Genomic DNA, 8775 nt, shown 5'->3' on the forward strand with positions numbered 1-8775 from the left:
ATGAAGTTAACAAAAGTTAATAAACGAAAGCTCAACAAAAAATCAAATTAAAAATGGAAAAAGGTTAACAAAAAATAAATTAAAAAGTTTTTATAACTAAGGTCACTGATTGTTTCGAATGCTAATTACAATATCAATATTATTGCGTACATGGACTAATGAATAAGACGTTTGACTTCTAATCAAGCGATTATGTATTCGAATTTTATTAGGCGTGAGTCATTTTTTTTCCATAAGAAATAAGAAATGCAATATAATCAATACATTTACAATTTCATCCAGACTGAATCAATGTAACACTCAATGAATTTTAAATTGAACTTTGTGATTCATTTAGGGAATGAAATTAGCAAAAGTATAAAAAGTCAAACCCTTCTCTATTTAAGGTAAAAAGTAAAAAAAAAAATGTTACTAAAGAGAATGTAAGTTCGTTTTTATGCTGTCAGACTAATTTTTATTAAGCCAATAGGTCAAAAAGTCTGTTTTCCAAAAAAGGGTAAATTGTTTGACGTTGCTGAAGCAGAAGTTGGTGAATGAGACATTTGACTCTTATATGAACATCTCAATAAAATTAGTGGTTTAAAATTAAATTTTAATAAGAGGCCTTAAATATATACACATAAACATAAAAATAATAATAAATTAAAGTTTTCCTTTTTATTGTTACATATTACTTGTTATTAATGTAGTATCCTAACATTAAGTGTTAAATGTTAAATGTTTAACTTCACATAATGATAATAATACTATATTTATAAATATAGGGACTTATTTTAGTTAATAAAATATTTTTCAGTTGTTTACAATATATTACCTTGGATGTTGTTGTAAAAAAATTGTTTATTAATATGAAAATTTGACTTGTTTAATTCAATGTTCTAACATATTTCTAATAAAAAATAGATAGTTCTTATTTCCTTCCCCTTTTCAGTTAAATTTTGTATCATTTTTATATAATCTTCAACTACTATTTTAAGTAAATTTAAAATCATAAAATTCACTAAAAATATTTTGAAAGTTTTTTAAAAAAATATGTGCTATCATATGTCCATAAATAATTCATGAAAAATTATAGAGACAAAAAGTTTCACTCATCATAGGTAGGATTGTTCATGGTTATGGTTATAAAATCAAACCGAATCGCAATCTGAACCAAATCTATCAAAAAAAATTGATATTTGGTTTGATTTGGTTAGGTTTGGTTTTAAATTTTGAAAAACCGATATTATTTGGTTTGGTTTTGATTTTACTAAAAATTAACCGCAAAAATAACCAAACCGAACCGAGAAGTTATATATATAAATTTTATAATTATTTATAATAAAATATAAGTATTTTGATAAATTTTAATTAACTTTAAGTCTTTAATTTTACTATTTTCTGAAGCCTAACACTTAAATTTTAGCCCAACTATTAAAACCTTATCTAAATCCCTCAATATTCATTACTTTAAAGATCACACTTTCTCTGTTCTTTATAAAATTTTCTAATGTAGCATTGAATAATTTAAAGCTCAAGCCAAAGAAGATGGTAATTGATTAGTTTTGACTATGAAATATTGATTATTATTTTTTGAGAAGTAATTTCTCAATATTTTAAGGTGTAATTTTATTGAAAAGTCTATTGATAAGATGTTGAGATCTCTAGAATATTAAACCAACTTTATGCTATTGACAATGAGTTTTTTACTTTCTAAAACTTGGTACATTGGATGAATCACTTTGTTCATGTAATAGCTTATTTGTGAATTATTCATGTACTAAGTGTTTGTGTCTATCGAGATGCGTATGTCCTCAACAAACTTATTACTTTTGAACAGAAAAAATCCGAAAAAACCTAATCAAATCGAACCAAACCGATGATAATCAAACTGACGATTATTTTTTTGATTTGGTTTGGTTTGGTTTAGAAATTTAAAAACCAATTTAAATTGATTTGGTTTTAATTTTAACTAATAATCGATTTAAATCGAACCATAAACACCCCTAATCATAGGTGAGCAAAGGCGGCGCAAAGAGTATACGGGTTTATTCAAAGCTATTTTGTTTGAAAAATTATATGATATATATGCAAGGTTAAAATTTTGATTTTAATATGTATTATGTTTTGACCCCCTTAACACAACGTAATAGCTTTATCTGAGCGGTTAAAGAGTTCAAATTTCTTATGGCTATTAGCTCACCACTTGCATTTTCAGACAAATTCATCTCTCATTTTGCGACTTCTGAAAAAATACTGAGAATTTCTTTCATTCTTTTGATTAGTGTTACAAGTTCAGGTACGTTTTTACCTAAAGGGCTTATACATATTCCTATTTTCGATTTTAATGTGTTTCAGAGCACAAGTATTCTCGCATCAAATTGGAGGAATATGGCAGCACAATACAGGACACAACTAATAATATAGCTCGATCTAGATATATATTAGTAAGTTGATTTTCTTCTGTGTTTTTTTTGTTATTGTCGGTTGTTTCTCTTATTGTGTATTCAATTGTCGACGGGTTGTGATTGAGGTTACAGGGTTATTATAGCATATTTGGCAATTCAAAAGTCAAATGCGCACTCATATATAAATTTTCAACTTATTGATATTGCTTTTTGTAATTTTTTTACCTATATCAGCATATTGGCTGTCTATTATCTAATTGTTTTTATGTTCTATTTTTAAAGCTTTAATTAAGGTAAAAATGAATATGTTGAGAAGATATTCCTTATGTAGCAACTAACTTTTACAAGAGAAAATAATGTCATACCAATCACATTATTCATGCACTATGTTATTTGTGACCTTTATATCATACAATATGATAATAACCTGTTTCAATGTAACTTCCATTTTATGTTCCCATTCTTCATAACTGAGCACTTACACACATTTTATGTTCCCATTCTTCATAACTGAGCGCTTAAACACATGTCAAAGTGTTTTTATTAAATCCTTCCAACTCAAATTTCTATAAAGTTTTTTTTTTTTTTTACGTATTTTCAATCGTCCATTATTTATCAAATTTCAGAATGAAATATGGCTAGATGCCCACATGCATAATCGATCTCCTATTCAATTTTTGGTTGTCCAGTTACATTCCACAATCTATAGAAGACATTCCAATGGGGAAAATGTCCACATGCATTTCAAAGCTTTATGGATAAAGGAAGATTAAAAATGACAAGTCTTATTGTATTGTTTTAGGTTAGTTCTTTTTCTCAAGCTTGTGTTTACATTTCTGAGACTCAGTTAGATTACATTCTTTTTCTAAATCTAAAATAAATTAGATTCTTTTTCTCCAATATTCATCTTTAGTTTATTTCTAAAATTAGATTATGATTGTTATTGTTTTTTTGCCTTTCCTTCCTTTAAATGTCATTTGCACAAGTATTTCGTTTTTTCTTCTCAGAAAAAAAAAAGATTACTTCAATATAACGTACTATTTATGTATGTGTGTGTGTGTAGATTCAATTTTTTATAAACTCATTTGACATTACATTTAGATTATTTTTTTCGATATACTCGTTCAATGAATTTTTTTACTATTCACTACTTTAAAATATTGAATCACTTTTCTCAAAATTCACGATTCGCCATTATTGGTGAGAACTGAGAACTCGTAATTTTTCAGTCCCACACTTTATTAAGTGATACACAAAAATTTAGATCCTTGTACTATTACTCCCTCTGTTCCTAATTACTTGTCCAGTTTTCCTTTTATAGTTGTCCCTAATTATTTATCTATTTTGACAAATCAAGAAAGGACAAAATAATTTTACTTATTATACTCTCAATTAATTACTTTGAAAAAGGTACAATTTCTTGAAAATCTTAAATTTTTAATTCATCTACTTCATAATTAATAGGGGTAAAATGGTAAACTCACTATGTCAATAATTGATTTCTTAATAGATGTGTCAATTCAAAAGTGGACAAGTAATTAGGGACAGAGGAGTATCTCATTAAATAGAATTCTCCTAGTTAGGTCTATACTAAAGAGTGCAATTAATTTTTATTTTCTTTTAATATGTGTTTTTTCCATTCTATTTTAATTTTAGCATAGTGAATACTCCCTATGTCCCTAATTACTTATTCACTTTTTCTTTTATAGTTGTCTTTAATTACTTGTCCATTTTGACAAATCAAGAAAGGACAATTTTTTTTTACCTATTATGTCCTCAATTAAATGACTAATTACTTTGAAAAATGTAGAACTTTTCATCCACGTCATAATTAATAGGTGTAAAACGATAAACTCACTATATCATTAATTATTTTCTTAATATGTGTGCCAATAACTTTATTTTCATGAATAATTCACATAGTTGACTTAAATGTATTTACACAAAGATACTCCCTCCGTCCCTATTTACTTGTCCATATTTCTTCTTTTAGATGTCCCTATTTACTTGTCCATTTTGACAAATCAAGAAAGGACAAAAAAAATTTTCCTATTATACCCTCATTTAAACTTCTTGAAAATTTAAACTTCCCCCAACATTGATTAGTTATCTTGAATAAATTTATTTTGGAATCATAATTAATACGGGCGAAANCTCCCTCTGTTCCTAATTACTTGTCCCTAATTACTTGTCTATTTTGACAAATCAAGAAAGGACAAAATAATTTTACTTATTATGCCTTCAATTAATTAATTTGAAAAAGGTACAATTTCTTGAAAATCTTAAATTTTTAATCCATCTACTTCATAATTAATAGAGGTAAAATGGTAAACCCACTATGTCAATAATTGCTTTCTTAATAGGTATGTCAATTCAAAAGTGAACAAGTAATTAGGGACAGAGGGAGTATCTCATTAAATAGAATTCTTCTAGTTAGGTCTATACTAAAGAGTGCAATTAATTTTTATTTTCTTTTAATATGTGTTTTTTCCATTCTATTTTAATTTTAGCATAGTGAATACTCTCGTTGTCCCTAATTACTTGTTCACTTTTTCTTTTATAGTTGTCTCTAATTATTTGTCCATTTTGACAAATCAAGAAAGGACATTTTTTTTACCTATTATATCCTCAATTAAATGACTAATTACTTTGAAAAATGTAGAACTTTTCATCCACGTCATAATTAATAAGGGTAAAATGATAAACTCGCTATATCATTAATTATTTTCTTAATATGTGTGTCAATTCAAAAATGGACAAGTAATTAGGAACAGATGTAGTAGTTTTTTTTTTTTAAAAAAATAACTTTATTTTCATGAATAATTCACATAGTTGAATTAAATGTATTTACACAAAGATAATGTATATGAATAAATTCAAGGAATATTCAATAGTTGAAATCCTTTAACAATGCAACGCGTCTGTTGAAATAATAACAAAGCAAATATCACCAATAGTGTGGTGTAGCAAATGAGATTGCTTCTTTCTTAATAGGAGGTTTCAGATTCAAGCCTTAAGTATGAAAAAATTCTTGATAGAAAGCGCTTTCCCTTGAATGAAGCTCCTACACGGCATGAATATGAAATAGTCGAGCTCTGGACTTGGATCGAGGAAAGTAGGCTTGACAAGCTCGAGTGTTCATTTGTAAGACTTCGTGGGAGTAGGGTCCTACACGGGTGCAAATATGAAATAGTTGGGCTCCAATGTTGTTCCCTTGAATGGGGCCCTACACGGCGCGAATCTGAAATAGTCGGGCTCCAATATTGTTCTCTTGAATGGGATCCTACACGACGTGAATCTAAAAGTTGAATTTTAATGCATTTTTCAAGATGAAATATCATATTTATCCTTATACTTTTAGAAAAAATATATATAAATCCTTCTTTATATATATATATATTTACTCTTATCAATATAACTTTTTTCTCAAAATATAAATATGAGTCTTTTAGGGGGAATTGGGTGATGCCCGCTTATCACTTCTCTTTAATTAAAGAAAGATTCAGTCTTCTAAGCTCATTTTTTCTCAAAAAAGGAAAAAGAAAAAGAAAAAGAAAGTTACATTTAATTGATAATCAAGCACTCCACAATTAGCAAAGACTTAAGAGAGCAGACTTCACCGATCATCGCCATTGAGAAAGAAGAAAAAAAACACAAAAAATCCTGAAAGCATCAGGTAGGCCATGAACTTAAATTTTATTTTATTTTGGTGTTTGAGATTGTGATTGTCATGCATAGTTTCTTTTAATTTTTTTTTTATATAATTAAACTATATTTTTTCTGTTTCAACTTATATGATTAAAATAAAATATCAACATACGTATATCAATGAAGGTGTTTGGGTGTCGTGGTGATATCCCCACACCTTTACATTAATCGGCACATATTTACGATCAATAAATTTTTAATTTTGCAAACACAAGATCAATGTGACACTTAATGAATTTCAAATTTAACTTTATAACCGATTTAGTACCCTCATTCAATGATTTCACAACCTATTGTCAAAAATATAAAATGTCACACCCTTATTTTAGCAAAAAGGAAAAAGAAATAGCTCTAGTGTCCCCAAAAGTCCCCAAAGAGAAGTTAATATGTTTGACATCGGTGAATAAGGTGACTCAAGAAAAATCTAGTACAATCACGTCTCAATAAAATTAGTGATTTAAATCAAATTTTAAAAAGATACCTTAAATATATACACTTGAATATAAAAATAATAATGATTTAAAACTATTTTTTAATTTTTACATATTATTTCTTTTTAGTGTAGTATTATTTAAAGACAATAAGTCAATAATTCGTAATATTTAAAAATTATGATAGAAAAAGTATTTAATTTCTCAAACTGTACTCCTTTATATACAAATTAAAATAAATTGTGAAATATTTTAAATGAAATGTACAAATAGATCTATAATTTTATATTTATAAAATTATTTTTATAATTGTGTGAAGTACGGACAATTACAATAATAATATTATATTTATAAAAGTATGGACTAATTCTAGTTAATAAGATATTGTCCATATTCGTTTACAATACATTATATTAGATATTGTTATAAAAAGTTTATTTATTGATACGAAGATTTGAGTTATTTAATTCAATGTTTTAAAATATTTCTAATAAAAAGTTAATAGCATTTATTTCTTTCTTTCTTTATTTAAGTTTTATATTTTTTTATAATCTTCAAATATTATTTTAAGTAAATTTAAAATCATAAAATTCACTATTAAAATCTTTTGAGAGTCTAAATCAAACATTTTACTAGCCTCATCCTTAAGTCATCCTTGATAAAATAGTATGTGTTATCATGTCGTCCAAAAATAATTCATGCAAATTATAGAGATAAGAAGTTTAACTCATCATAGGTGAGTCGTGAGTGGGGAATGATCAGGAGGTTCATTTGGATCCTCTTTATCGAAAAATTACATTGTGTATATATAAGATAAGAAAAATTATTTTCTAGTAATCTAATATATTTTATGTTTTAACCCCTTAACACAATATAATAGCCTAGCTGNGTCCAAAAATAATTCATGCAAATTATAGAGATAAGAAGTTTAACTCATCATAGGTAGTGTAGTGACGATTTTATATTTTTTTTATAATCTTCAAATATTATTTTAAGTAAATTTAAAATCATAAAATTCACTATTAAAATCTTTTGAGAGTCTAAACCAAAAATGTGTTATCATGTCGTCCAAAAATAATTCATGCAAATTATAGAGATAAGAAGTTTAACTCATCATAGGTAGTGTAGTGGCGGAGCCAGGATCTCCGTAAAGGGGGTTCAAAGTATAAAATAGTAAACACATAAAAAATACAAGATGAAAAACTGAGCGGATGGAAAAGGAAAATATTAACTTTAACTTGCTAAATTTAACTTATCTTGTCATGCCGCGTTTAAGTTCTTTCTACTTTTATCCTGCTCCATCGAGTTTTTTTAAAATTCTTGTGCTTTTTTTTTTATATATAGTTTTGCAGTGCTATTATATTTTGAATTAAAAAAAAAAAATCTGAATTAGTGTCCTTTCAATCATATGCTACTATAAAAATCACTAGGATTTTTTTAAAAGGGTAACGATTGAGTTACTAATAATATGATGTATATTCAGAAAATAAATAAATAGTATCATCATTTTTTAGTTCATTCAATTCAATTTACTAGGTTAGTCATTTATTAAAAAAAGAGAATAAATCAATAAATCAAATAAGATTAGTTTAGTTTTCATCTATTTCAAAAAATTGCAAAAACTATAGGAAAGAAATACTATAAAATCAAAGAAATAAAATCCAATTAAATAGATTTTTTTTAAAAAATATTCACGACTTTTACATTTTTTTTTATTCAATTAATTTAATTTACTTATTTTATATAAATATTTTTTCTAACTCAATTTAAAATTTAATAACAATTCATCTTTCTTCAATTTAGTACATGAAAAGAGAGTTATGTAGAAATACAATGAGTAAATATAAAATAAGAAGAATAAAAGATAAAATTACAAAGAATGTGACTAATAAATTGAAACAAAAACAAATAGCATAGAGAGAAAATAATAAAAACTAAAATGAAGAATAAAGCTTCATATTGAACCCAATGAGGCTTTCTCATTGGGTTATGGGAATCTGAGCTCATCTCGTGGCAAAAAAAAAAGGTGCAAAAATGTTTCACGCATGGGAATCGAACACGCAAATTTCCAGCCACCAATGAACCCCTTAACCGCCGCACTATTCTTCTCTTTGGTGTTGAGGGGGTTCATTTTAATTAACATAATCATAAAACAAGAATTTGACTTTACATATGACATTGTAATTTTCCGACGAAGGAGTTCGGTGAACCCCATAAGCTACACTTAGCTCCGCCCCTGGGTGAGTGGG

This window comes from Solanum stenotomum, chromosome 7 (genome assembly GCF_019186545.1).
Source record: "Solanum stenotomum isolate F172 chromosome 7, ASM1918654v1, whole genome shotgun sequence".
Classification (NCBI taxonomy): Eukaryota; Viridiplantae; Streptophyta; class Magnoliopsida; order Solanales; family Solanaceae; genus Solanum; species Solanum stenotomum.